The sequence below is a fragment of the Monodelphis domestica genome, chromosome 5 (assembly GCF_027887165.1).
Source record: "Monodelphis domestica isolate mMonDom1 chromosome 5, mMonDom1.pri, whole genome shotgun sequence".
Taxonomy (NCBI): domain Eukaryota; kingdom Metazoa; phylum Chordata; class Mammalia; order Didelphimorphia; family Didelphidae; genus Monodelphis; species Monodelphis domestica.
This window is the reverse complement of record NC_077231.1, coordinates 282,053,006-282,063,170: the sequence shown is the minus strand read 5'-3', so window position 1 is coordinate 282,063,170 and position 10,165 is coordinate 282,053,006.

Here is a 10,165-nt window from a genome sequence, read left to right as displayed (position 1 = left end):
AGGACTGGATTCAATTCTAGACTGTGCATAAATCACTTAATATCTCTCCGTGCCTCAGTTCTCCCCTCTGTAAAATGGGGATGATAATAGCCCAAGTTCTCACTTCTGCGATGTTGCTAGGAAGCTCATGAAATAGTGTATGTAAAATACTTTGTCCACATCAAAGCACTTGATACAAATCAGTCATTATCATTATCTCCAGGTTCGCTTCCAGTTCAAACAAGCTATGAAATCAATGTCTCTACATGAGTGTCCCGGAAATGGGGGGCAGGAAGGAGGGGGGGAGGGAGAGAGGGAGAGAGAGAGGAAAAGAGATGGAAAGGGGGAGGGAGGGAGGGAGGGAGAGAGAGAGAGAGAGAGAGAGAGAGAGAGAGAGAGAGAGAGAGAGAGAGAGAGAGAGAGAGAGAGAGAGAGAGAGAGAGAGAGAAGGAGAGAGAGAGGAGGAGAGAGAGAGGGAGGGAGGGAGGGAGGGAGATGGAGAGGAAGAGAGAGGAGAGAGGGAAGGAGAGAGCGAGGGAGAGAGCGAGGGAGGGAGGGAGACAGAGGGAGAGGGAAAGGGAAAGGGAGAGAGGGAGAAAGGGGGAGCGAGAGAGGGAGAAAGGGGGAGAGGGAGACGGAGATGGAGAGGAAGAGAGAGGGAGGGAGAGAGAGGGAAGGAGAGGGAAAAGGAAAGGGAGAGAGGGAGAAAGGGAGAGGGGGAGAGGGAGAGGGAAAGGGAGAGAGGAAGAGGAAGAGAGAAAGGGGGAGAGAGAGAGAGGGAGGGAGGGAGAGAGATGGGGAGGGAGAGAGAAAGAGGGAGGGAGAGAAAGAGAGAGGGAAGGAGGGAGGGAGAGAGAGAGAGAGATGGAGAGGAAGAGAGAAAGAGGGAGTGAGAGAAAGAGAGAGAGGGAGGGAGGCAAAGAGAGATGGAGAGGGAGAGAGAAAGAGGGAGAGATGGAGGGAGGGAGGGAGGGAGGGAGGGAGAGAGCGCTTTCCTCTCCTGTCTCGGCAGCTGGAGGGACTGGTCTGCTAGGCCCTGCTGGCTCTCTTTCCACCTGGCTCTGAAGGGTGGAAGGCACACCCATCTGTTCCAAGGCCACTAGGACATAATTCAGAAAGACCAGACCATTTTCCAGACCCAAAAACCAGCCTGCTGACACCAGCAGGGCCTCTCCAGAGATTTGCCAGGCTGGCCAGCGAACTCAGGATTGCAGGTATTGCCTTCTAACTAGGGCCATGGTCCTGAACTCCTCCACAGCCTGCGGGACAGACTGACCACTCCTGGGGAGTCAGTTTCCCAGGGGCACGGAGGACCAGTTTTGGTTTCATCTTTTTGAGTAATGAAGAAACAAGCGGAGGTTAGAGAAAGAAAGAGGAGAAGCAAGAAGGAAGATGGGGAAAATGGGAAAAGAGGAAAGGGAAGGAAACAAAAATAGAAGGCAAGAAGGGGCAAGGCTCGATTTCTGTTGGCTTGGCCTTAACTGCATGGCTTCTGGGAAATTCATCTGAGGTTTGACAGGGAGAGGTTGGGTGGGTCTGTGTGCACTCTGGGTTGTTACAGATTTTGAAAGGCCAGCCAATGCCATGCCCAATAAATACCATGTGCCATCACTGGGCCTTTAGAGTTTCCTTTTGTTCACATTATTCTTCTAGCCTCTCCTCTATTTTCTTTCCCTTTGCCTTCCTTTGCTCATTGCACTACTCTAGTGTCTTTATTGTTTTTCAAGTGGGGAGGGAAATCTTTTTTTTCTCCTTTTGGTGGTCCTTTCCTATTCAAGGGCATTTCTTCTATTCTTTTTTTTTTTTAAATAAGACAGTATTTTACTCCCCCCCCCAATTACATGTAATAACAATTTTTAACAACCATTTTTCCAAATTGGAAAAAATTTCCAAATTGGAAAAAAATTTTCCAAAATGATAAGATCCAAATTGTCTCCTTACTTCACCCCTCCTGGTAGTGAGCAGTTTAATCTAAGTCATACATGGACGATGATGTTGTCCCTCTCATCTGTTCTTGTGCCAGTTGCTACTTCCCCTGACTACATTGTCCTTTCCTCAGCACAACCAGAATTATTTTTTGGCCTCTCTGGCTTGGATGCCATTTTCTTTCCAAGTTCTTCAGTCTTATTTTATGGGCTGCCTCTTCTCGACAGATGGGATATCTGTGCCTGCTAAAGGCCAGCTTCTCCCTCTGTTCTCTCATTCTCTTATGATAGAGGTTTTTAACATTTTTGGGGGGTCTTTGGTCCATTCACCTTCTTTGAGAGTCTAGTTTGGTAAAGCCCACAGACAACCACTTCAGAGAAAGATGTTTTTAAATGCACAAAATAAAACACATAGAATTACAAGGGAAACTAATTATATTGAAAATTACATTTTTAAAAGTCCACAGACCTCAAGTCAATGATCCTGGCCTTATGCTTATAACTTCAAACAGCCTGTATTCCATCTGGGGTAAGAAAAAGGAGAACTTCCATTTCCATAATACTCTAAGGGTTACAAAGCACTTTTAGACCACAATACCAAGCCAGGGCTTGTGAGGTATTATTTCCATTTGGGATAAAAGAACATGGCACAGGGACCAGTGATAGAACTTGTAATCAGAATGACCTAGATTCATATCCTGCCTTTGATATCCATTAGTGGTGTGACTAGGGGAAAGGCACAATCCCTTTGTCTCAGGATTCCTACTCTCCCTCCATTCTTCCTTTCTTCTGACTGGATTTCCTTGTCTTGTCTACAATTTAAGTTCAACAGTCACAAATAAGCCTAAGTCATCCTATTTTTTAAAAATTTTATTTAATTAGTCAATTTAGAATATTTTTCTTTGGTTACAAGAATCATGTTCTTTCCCTCCCCTCTCCCCACCATCTTCTATTCCACTGGGTTTTATGTGTGTCCTTGATCAAAACCTATTTCCATATTATTGATGTTTGCACTGGGGGAATTGTTTAGTCTCCATCCCCAATCAGATCCCCTTTGACCTATGTCGATGTGATCAATCAGTTATTTTTCTTCTCTGTTTCTACTTCAACAGTTTTTCCTCTGAATGTGGATAGTGTTCTTTCTCATAAATTGTCCTGGATCATTGTATTGCTGCTAGTAGAGAAGTCCTTTAAATTTGATTGTACCACAGTATATCCATCTCTGTGTACAATGTTCTCCTGGTTCTGCTCCCTTCACTCTGCATCAATTCCTGGAGGTTATTCCAGTTCCCATGGAATTCCCCCAGTTCATTATTCCTTTGAGCACAATAGTATTCCATCACCAACATATACCACAATTTGTTCAGCCATTCCCCAATTGAAGGGCATCCCCTCATTTTCCAATTTTTTGCCATCACAAAGAATGCAGCTATGAATATTCTTTTACAAGTCTTTTTCCTTATTATCATTAATATCACCCTATGGTTGGATCAAAGGGCAAACAGCCTTTTAGCTCCCTTTAGGCATAGTTCCAAGTTACCCTCTAGAATGGTTGGATTAATTCACATCTCCACCAGCAATGCATTAATGTCCCAAATTTGACACATCTCCTCCAGTGTTTATTACTTTCCTTTGCTGACTTTCTCTGATTATAAGGGATTCAGAACACTTTTTCATGTGCTTATTAATAGTTTTGATTTCTTTATCTGAAAATTGCCTATTCATGTCCCTTGCCCATTTATAAATTGAAGAATGGCTTGATTTTTTGTACACTCGATTTAGCTCTTCATAAATTTGAGTAATTAGACCTTTGTCAGAGGTTTTTGTTATGAAGATTTTCCCCCAATTTGTTGCTTCCCTTCTGCCTTGGTTTTGTTTGTACAAAACCTTTTAAAGTTGATGTAATCAAAATTATTTATTTTACATTTTGTAATTTTTTCAAACTCTTGCTTGGTCTTAAAATCTTTCCTTTCCCAAAGATCTGACAAGTATACTATTCTGTGTTCACCTAATTTACTTATACTTTCCTTCTTTATATTCAAGTCATTCACCCATTCTGAGTTTATCTTTCTGTAGGGTGTGAGATGTTGATGCAAACTCAATCTCTCCTATACCATCTTCCAATTTTCCCAGCAGTTTTTGTCAAATAGTGGGTTTTTGTCCCCAAAGCTGGGATCTTTGGGTATATCATATACTGTCTTGCTGAGGTCACTTACCCCAAGTCTATTCCATTGATCCTCCTTTCTGTCTCTTAGCCATTACCATATTATTTTGATGACTACTACTTTATAGTACATTTTAAGATCTGATACTGCTAGGCCACCTTCCTTCACATTTTTTTTCATTATTCCCCTGGATATCCTTGATCTTTTGGTTCTTCCAAATGAACTTTATGATGATTTTTTCTAATTCAGTAAAAAAAAAAGTTTCTTGGTAGTTTGATGGGTATGGCACTAAATAAGTAAATAAGTTTGGGTAGGATTGTCATTTTTATTATGTTAGCTTGTCCTACCCATGAGCAAAATATGTTTTTCCAATCATTTAGAACTAGTTTTAATTGTGTGTAAAGTGTTTTGTAGTTGTGTTTATATAGTTCCTGTGATTGTCTTGGCAGACAGATGCCTAAGTACTTTATGTTGTCTAGGGTGATTTTAAATGGCATTTATCTTTCTAATTTTTGCTGTTGAGATGTGTTGGAAATATATAGAAATGCTGATGACTTATGTGGGTTTATTTTGTATCCTGCAGTTTTGCTAAATTTGTTGATTATTTCCACTAGTCTTTTAGTTGATTCTCTAAGATTCTTTAAGTATACCATCATATCATCTGCAAAGAGTGATAGCTAAGTCTCCTCCTTGCCTATTTTGATGCCTTCAATTTCTTTTTCTTCTCTAATTGCTACTGCTAGTATTTCTAGTACAATGTTAAATAATAGAGGTGATAATGGGCATCCTTGTTTCACTCCTGATCTTATTGGGAATGCATCTAGGTTATCCCCATTGCAGATGATGTTAGTTAATGGTTTTAGATATATACTGTTCATTATTTTTTAGGAAAGATCCTTCTATTCCTATACTTTCTAGTGTTTTCAATAAGAATAGGTGTTGTTTTTTGTCAAAGGCTTTTTCTGCATCTACTGAGACAATCATGTGATTTTTATTGGTTTGCTTGTTGATATGGTCAATTATGTGGGTGGATTTCCAAATATTGAACCATCCTTGCCTTCCTGGTATAATTCCCACCTGGTCATAATGAATAAACCTCCTGATCACTTGCTGGAGTCTTTTTGCTAGTATTTTATTTAAGATTTTTGCATATATGTTCATTAAGATTGGTCTATAGTTTTCTCTGTTTTTGACCTGCCTGACTTTGAAATCAGTACTATATTTGTGTCATAAAAGGAATTTGGTAGAACTTCTTCTTTGCTTATTATGTCAAATAGTTTGTATAGTATTGGGATTAGTTGTTCTTTGAATGTTTGATAGAATTCACTTGTGAATCCATCAGGCCCTGGGGATTTCTTCTTAGAGAGTTCTTTGATGGCTTGTTCATTTTATTTTTCTGATATGGGGTTATTTAGGTATTCTATTTCTTCTTCTATTAATCTAGGCAATTTATATTTTTATAAATATTCATCCATATCACCTAGATTGGCATATTTATTGCCATATAATTGGACAAAATGGTTTTTAATCATTGCCTTAATTTTCTCTTCATTAGAGGCGAGGTCTCCCTTTTCATTTTTGATACAGTTGATTTGGTCTTCTTCTTTTTTTTTTATTAGATTGACCAGTACTTTGTCTATTTTCTTTGTTTTTTTTTTCCAAAATACCAGCTTCTAGTCTCATTTGTTAATTCAATAGTTCTTTCACTTTTTATTTTATTAATTTAACCTTTAATTTTAGGGTCTCTAATTTAGTTTTCATCTGGGGGTTTTAAATTTGTTTACTTTCAAGTTTTTTGATTTGCATGACCAATTCACTGACCACTGCCCTCCTTAATATATGAATGTAAGGATATAAATTTCCCCGAGTACTGCTTTGGCTGCATCCAATAGATTTTGAAAGGATGTCTCATCATTGTCATTTTCTTCAATGAAATCATCAATGGTTTCTATGATTTGTTCTTTTAACCAATGTTGGAGAATCATTTAATTTCCAATTAATTTTTGATTTGGCTCTCTATGTACCCTTACTAATTATTTTTATTGCATTATGATATGAAAAGGTTGCATTTATTATTTATGATTTTCTGCACTTGTTTGCAAAGTTTTTATGCCCTAGCACATGGTCAATCTTTTTGAATGTACCATGTGCTGCTGAAAATAAGGTGTATTCCATTTTGTTCCTATTTTTCTCCACATATCTATTAACTCTATTTTTTCTAAGATTTCATTCATATATCTTACCTCTTTCCTATTTATTTTTTGGTTTGATTTATCTGGATTTGATGGAGGAAAGTTCAGATCTCCTACTAGTATAGTTTTACTATCTATTTCTTCCTTCAACTCCACTGGTTTCTCCTTTAGAAATTTGGATGCTATACCATTTGGTGCATACATGTTGAGTACTGTTATTTCCTCATTGTCTATACTGCCTTTTGTTAGGATGTAATTACCTTCCCTATCTCTTTTAATCAGAACTATTTTTACTTTGGCTTTCTCAGATATCATGATTGCAACTCCTGGCTTCTTTTTCTCAGTTGAGACCCATTAGATTTTGCTCCAGCCTTTAATCATTACTCTGTGAGTGTCTACCTGCCTCATGTGTGTTTCTTGTAGACACATATGGTAGGATTTTGGTTTGTAATCCATCCTGCTATTTGCTTTCACTTTATGGGTGAGTTCATCCCATTCATGTTCAGAGTTATGATTGCCATTGATTTCCTCTCCTAGTTCTGTCCTTTCTTCTTTCGCTATATCCTTTTAACCAGTGGTTTACTTTTAGTCAGTCCCCCTAATCCCCACCCTTATTATACTTCCCTTTCTGCCCCCTCTCTTTTTGTTCCCTTATTTTTTAGGGTCTGTTAAGTTCCTTTCCCCTCTATTTCCCTCCATTTTTGTACTCCCTGCCCCACTCTCCCACCTTGGTTTGTCTTTTCTCGCTTTCTCTGTAGGGTAAGATAGAATTCGATACCCCAATGGATCTATATGCTCTTCCCTCTCAGAATCGATTTCAATGAGAGTAAGGTTAAAGTATTACCCATTAGCCCTCTCTTCCTCTCTTTCTTATAATAGTATTCTTACCCTCCCCTTCCAATATTTGCCTCTTTGTGTGATATAGATTATCCTATTTATTTTATTCCTTCACGTTTCTCTTGGTGCCATCTTCTATTCCCCCTCCCTTTTTCTTTTTTTGCATATCATCTTAGACCACTTATTACCCCAATCTCTATCTATGAATGATTCTTCTAATTACTATAATAGTGAATATAATTTTTGAGAGTTACAAATAACATTTTCCCATATATTAATATGAACAATTTGATCTTATTGAAGCCCTTAAAGAAGAAAATTTAAGTAAAAAAAATTATTTTTCCTTTTCCCCTCTCTTATTTACCTTTTCATGTTTCTCTTGATTTTTGTGTTTGGATATCAACTTTCCATTTAGTTCTGGTCTTTTCTTTACAAATACTTGGAAATCTTCTATGTAAATCTTCTATGTTATTGAATGCCCATACTTTCCTCTGGAAGTATATTGTCAGTTTTAATGGGTAGATAATCCTTGTTTGAAGACCCAATTCTCTTGCCTTTCTGAATATCATATTCCAAGCCTTGAGGTCCAAAGCTGCCAGGTCTTCTGTAATCCTAATTGGTGCTCCTTGATATCTGAATTGTCTTTTTGGCTTCTTGTAAAATTTTCTCCTTAGCTTGGAAGCTCTTGAATTTGGCAATAACATTCCTAGGGGTTGTCTTTTGAGAATTTAGTGTAGAGGGTGTTCTAGGAACTCTTTCAATGTCTATTTTGCCTCTTGTTCAAGAATATTTGGGTAGTTTTCTTAGATAATTACTTGAAGATGATGTCAAGATTTATTTATTTCTGGGTTTTCAGGTAGACCAATGATTCTAAAATTTTCAAGACCAGTTTTCATTGTCTTTCATCTTGTCAGTGAGATATTTTGTTAACTTCTATTTTGTCATTCTTTTTGACTTTGCTTTATTAATTCTTGCTGTTTTGTGAGATCACTGGCTTCCAATTGCCCAATTCTAGTCTTTAAGGACTGGTTTTCCACTATAATCTTTTGATTTCCCTTTTTGGTTTGGTATATCCTGCTTTTCATGGCTTCCAGCTGTTTAATTTTGGTCTCCAATTGGGAGTTCCTATCCTTTAAACTGTTGTTTTCTTTAACTGTTTCCCACTTTTCTTGCCAAAATTCTTCCATCTTTTTCACAAGCTCTGATTTAAATTCCTCAAGAGCTTGTGAACAATTTCCATTGTTTTGGAAGGTTTGGATGCATTTACTTGTATGTCCTCTTCTGCTATTTCTTCTGTAGTCTGGATTTTTCCTCCATAAAAATTATCCAAGGTCAATGCCTTCTTTTTGTTCTTGGTGTTGGGAAGTTGTTTTTCCTCGACATTGATGGCCATCATTAAGCTGGTTTTTCCTTCCCTTTCCAGTCAGAAGTCTGAGTGAGGAAGGCAGGCTCACTTTGTATGGAGCTAAGGAGGGTGCCTGAGGCCATCTCTGGAGTCTCCTCAGCTTCTACTGTTTACTACCCTTGTCTGGGATATCTCTATGCCCAAGGTCTGCCCTCTTCAGCCTGCTGGGGTCTCAAGTCTAGCTGCTCTCAGGGATAGGTCTTTGGTGGTCTTAGTCAGTTGCCAAAGACCTAGAGGTGCCTGCCTCCCCCCCCCCCCAGCTTGCTCTAGAAATGCCCTTCACTTGGCTAGATGATTCTAGTGCACTGGCTCTGACTCCAGTACACTGGCTCCATGTGTGTGGAGTGGGGGAGAGTTGATGAGTTCATGTTTTGGTGGAAGGTATTTCAAAGCCCCTTATAGTGTAGAAATGCACAAATCCCACATAGCTTCAATGCTGCACCCTACTGTGGAGTCCTTTCATTCATATGAATTTGTTTTTGTTTTTTGGGGGCCTTTTGAGGCAGTATAAATTGGTAAGGTGATGAGGAGAGGAGGAGTCCTGGGTCTACACTGCCACCGTGTTTACCTGGAAGTCTCTTCCTCACTATTGACTGGCAAGGGATCTTTGACCTCTTTGGATTCTTACCTGGGCCAGAGTGCCCCTTCTTTGCCCACCTTGGGGTCCTCCAACTCCTAAGCAGCTTGCCATATTGGTGCCAGATGGAATGCGGTTTCGCTGGCTACAGTTCAGAACACCAGAGGTCAAGCATTGCACTGACCCTTGGGAGAAGGTATTAGAGGCATTGACCTTAATGCCCAGCTTCATCAGCTTTCTAAGATTATAAATTAGAAATGGATCATGATCAGTACCGGTGCAGGAACCACCCCACAGGGGAAATCTAAGATCCTCTGAGTGTGAATGGCTGATATTTGCACAGAGCTTAACTCACTCTCTCTTGTTTTAAGCCTCCTTTATGCCTAAGCCCAGAGGAAGGAAGAGAAGGGTTAGTACACAATAGTACACAGGGGTCCCTGAAAGGTCAGCTGGTCCAAACCTCCATTTTAAAGGTGAGAAGCCTCAGCCTGCCTAAGCCACTGTTTCATTTCTGACCATTCTGTACTCAAAACTGCAGCAACCACCCCATCCTTTATCCCTTCGTCCTCAGCATCTTTTCCTGAGTAGATGGGGGCAGATGCAGGAAAGGCAGCATGGTGCCTCAGACAAACCACTATACTTGCCATCAGAACTGGGTTTGACCCTTTGCTGCTCACTACCTTGGGCAAGACACATCCTGGATGGACCTTGTCTTTCATGGGAAAGGGCTGAAGCAGACAAAGGAAGAGCCTTCCGGCTCCAAGTCCCCTTTGCTTGTCCTTGCCTATGTTTTTCCTCCACTAGCCACAACCAAGCAGCTCTCCATCCTCCCAGGCGAGCTCTCTTTCCTGGACTCCCTTGCACCCTGCTTAGAGGCTGAACTAAATTGGCTGCTTGTGTGGGAATGCAACAGCACAGGCAGTGTTTGTAACTCTCTTTTGCTTAATGTGGGTGGGTCAAATGGGACAAAGAATAACATTCCTGGCCCTTTGGGTGTTTGTGCTGAGACCAGCACATGTATGGTGGCAAAGGTGATGGGAAAATCCTTCAGCATCTCAATGGCTATTTCCCAGGATGTTTCTGCC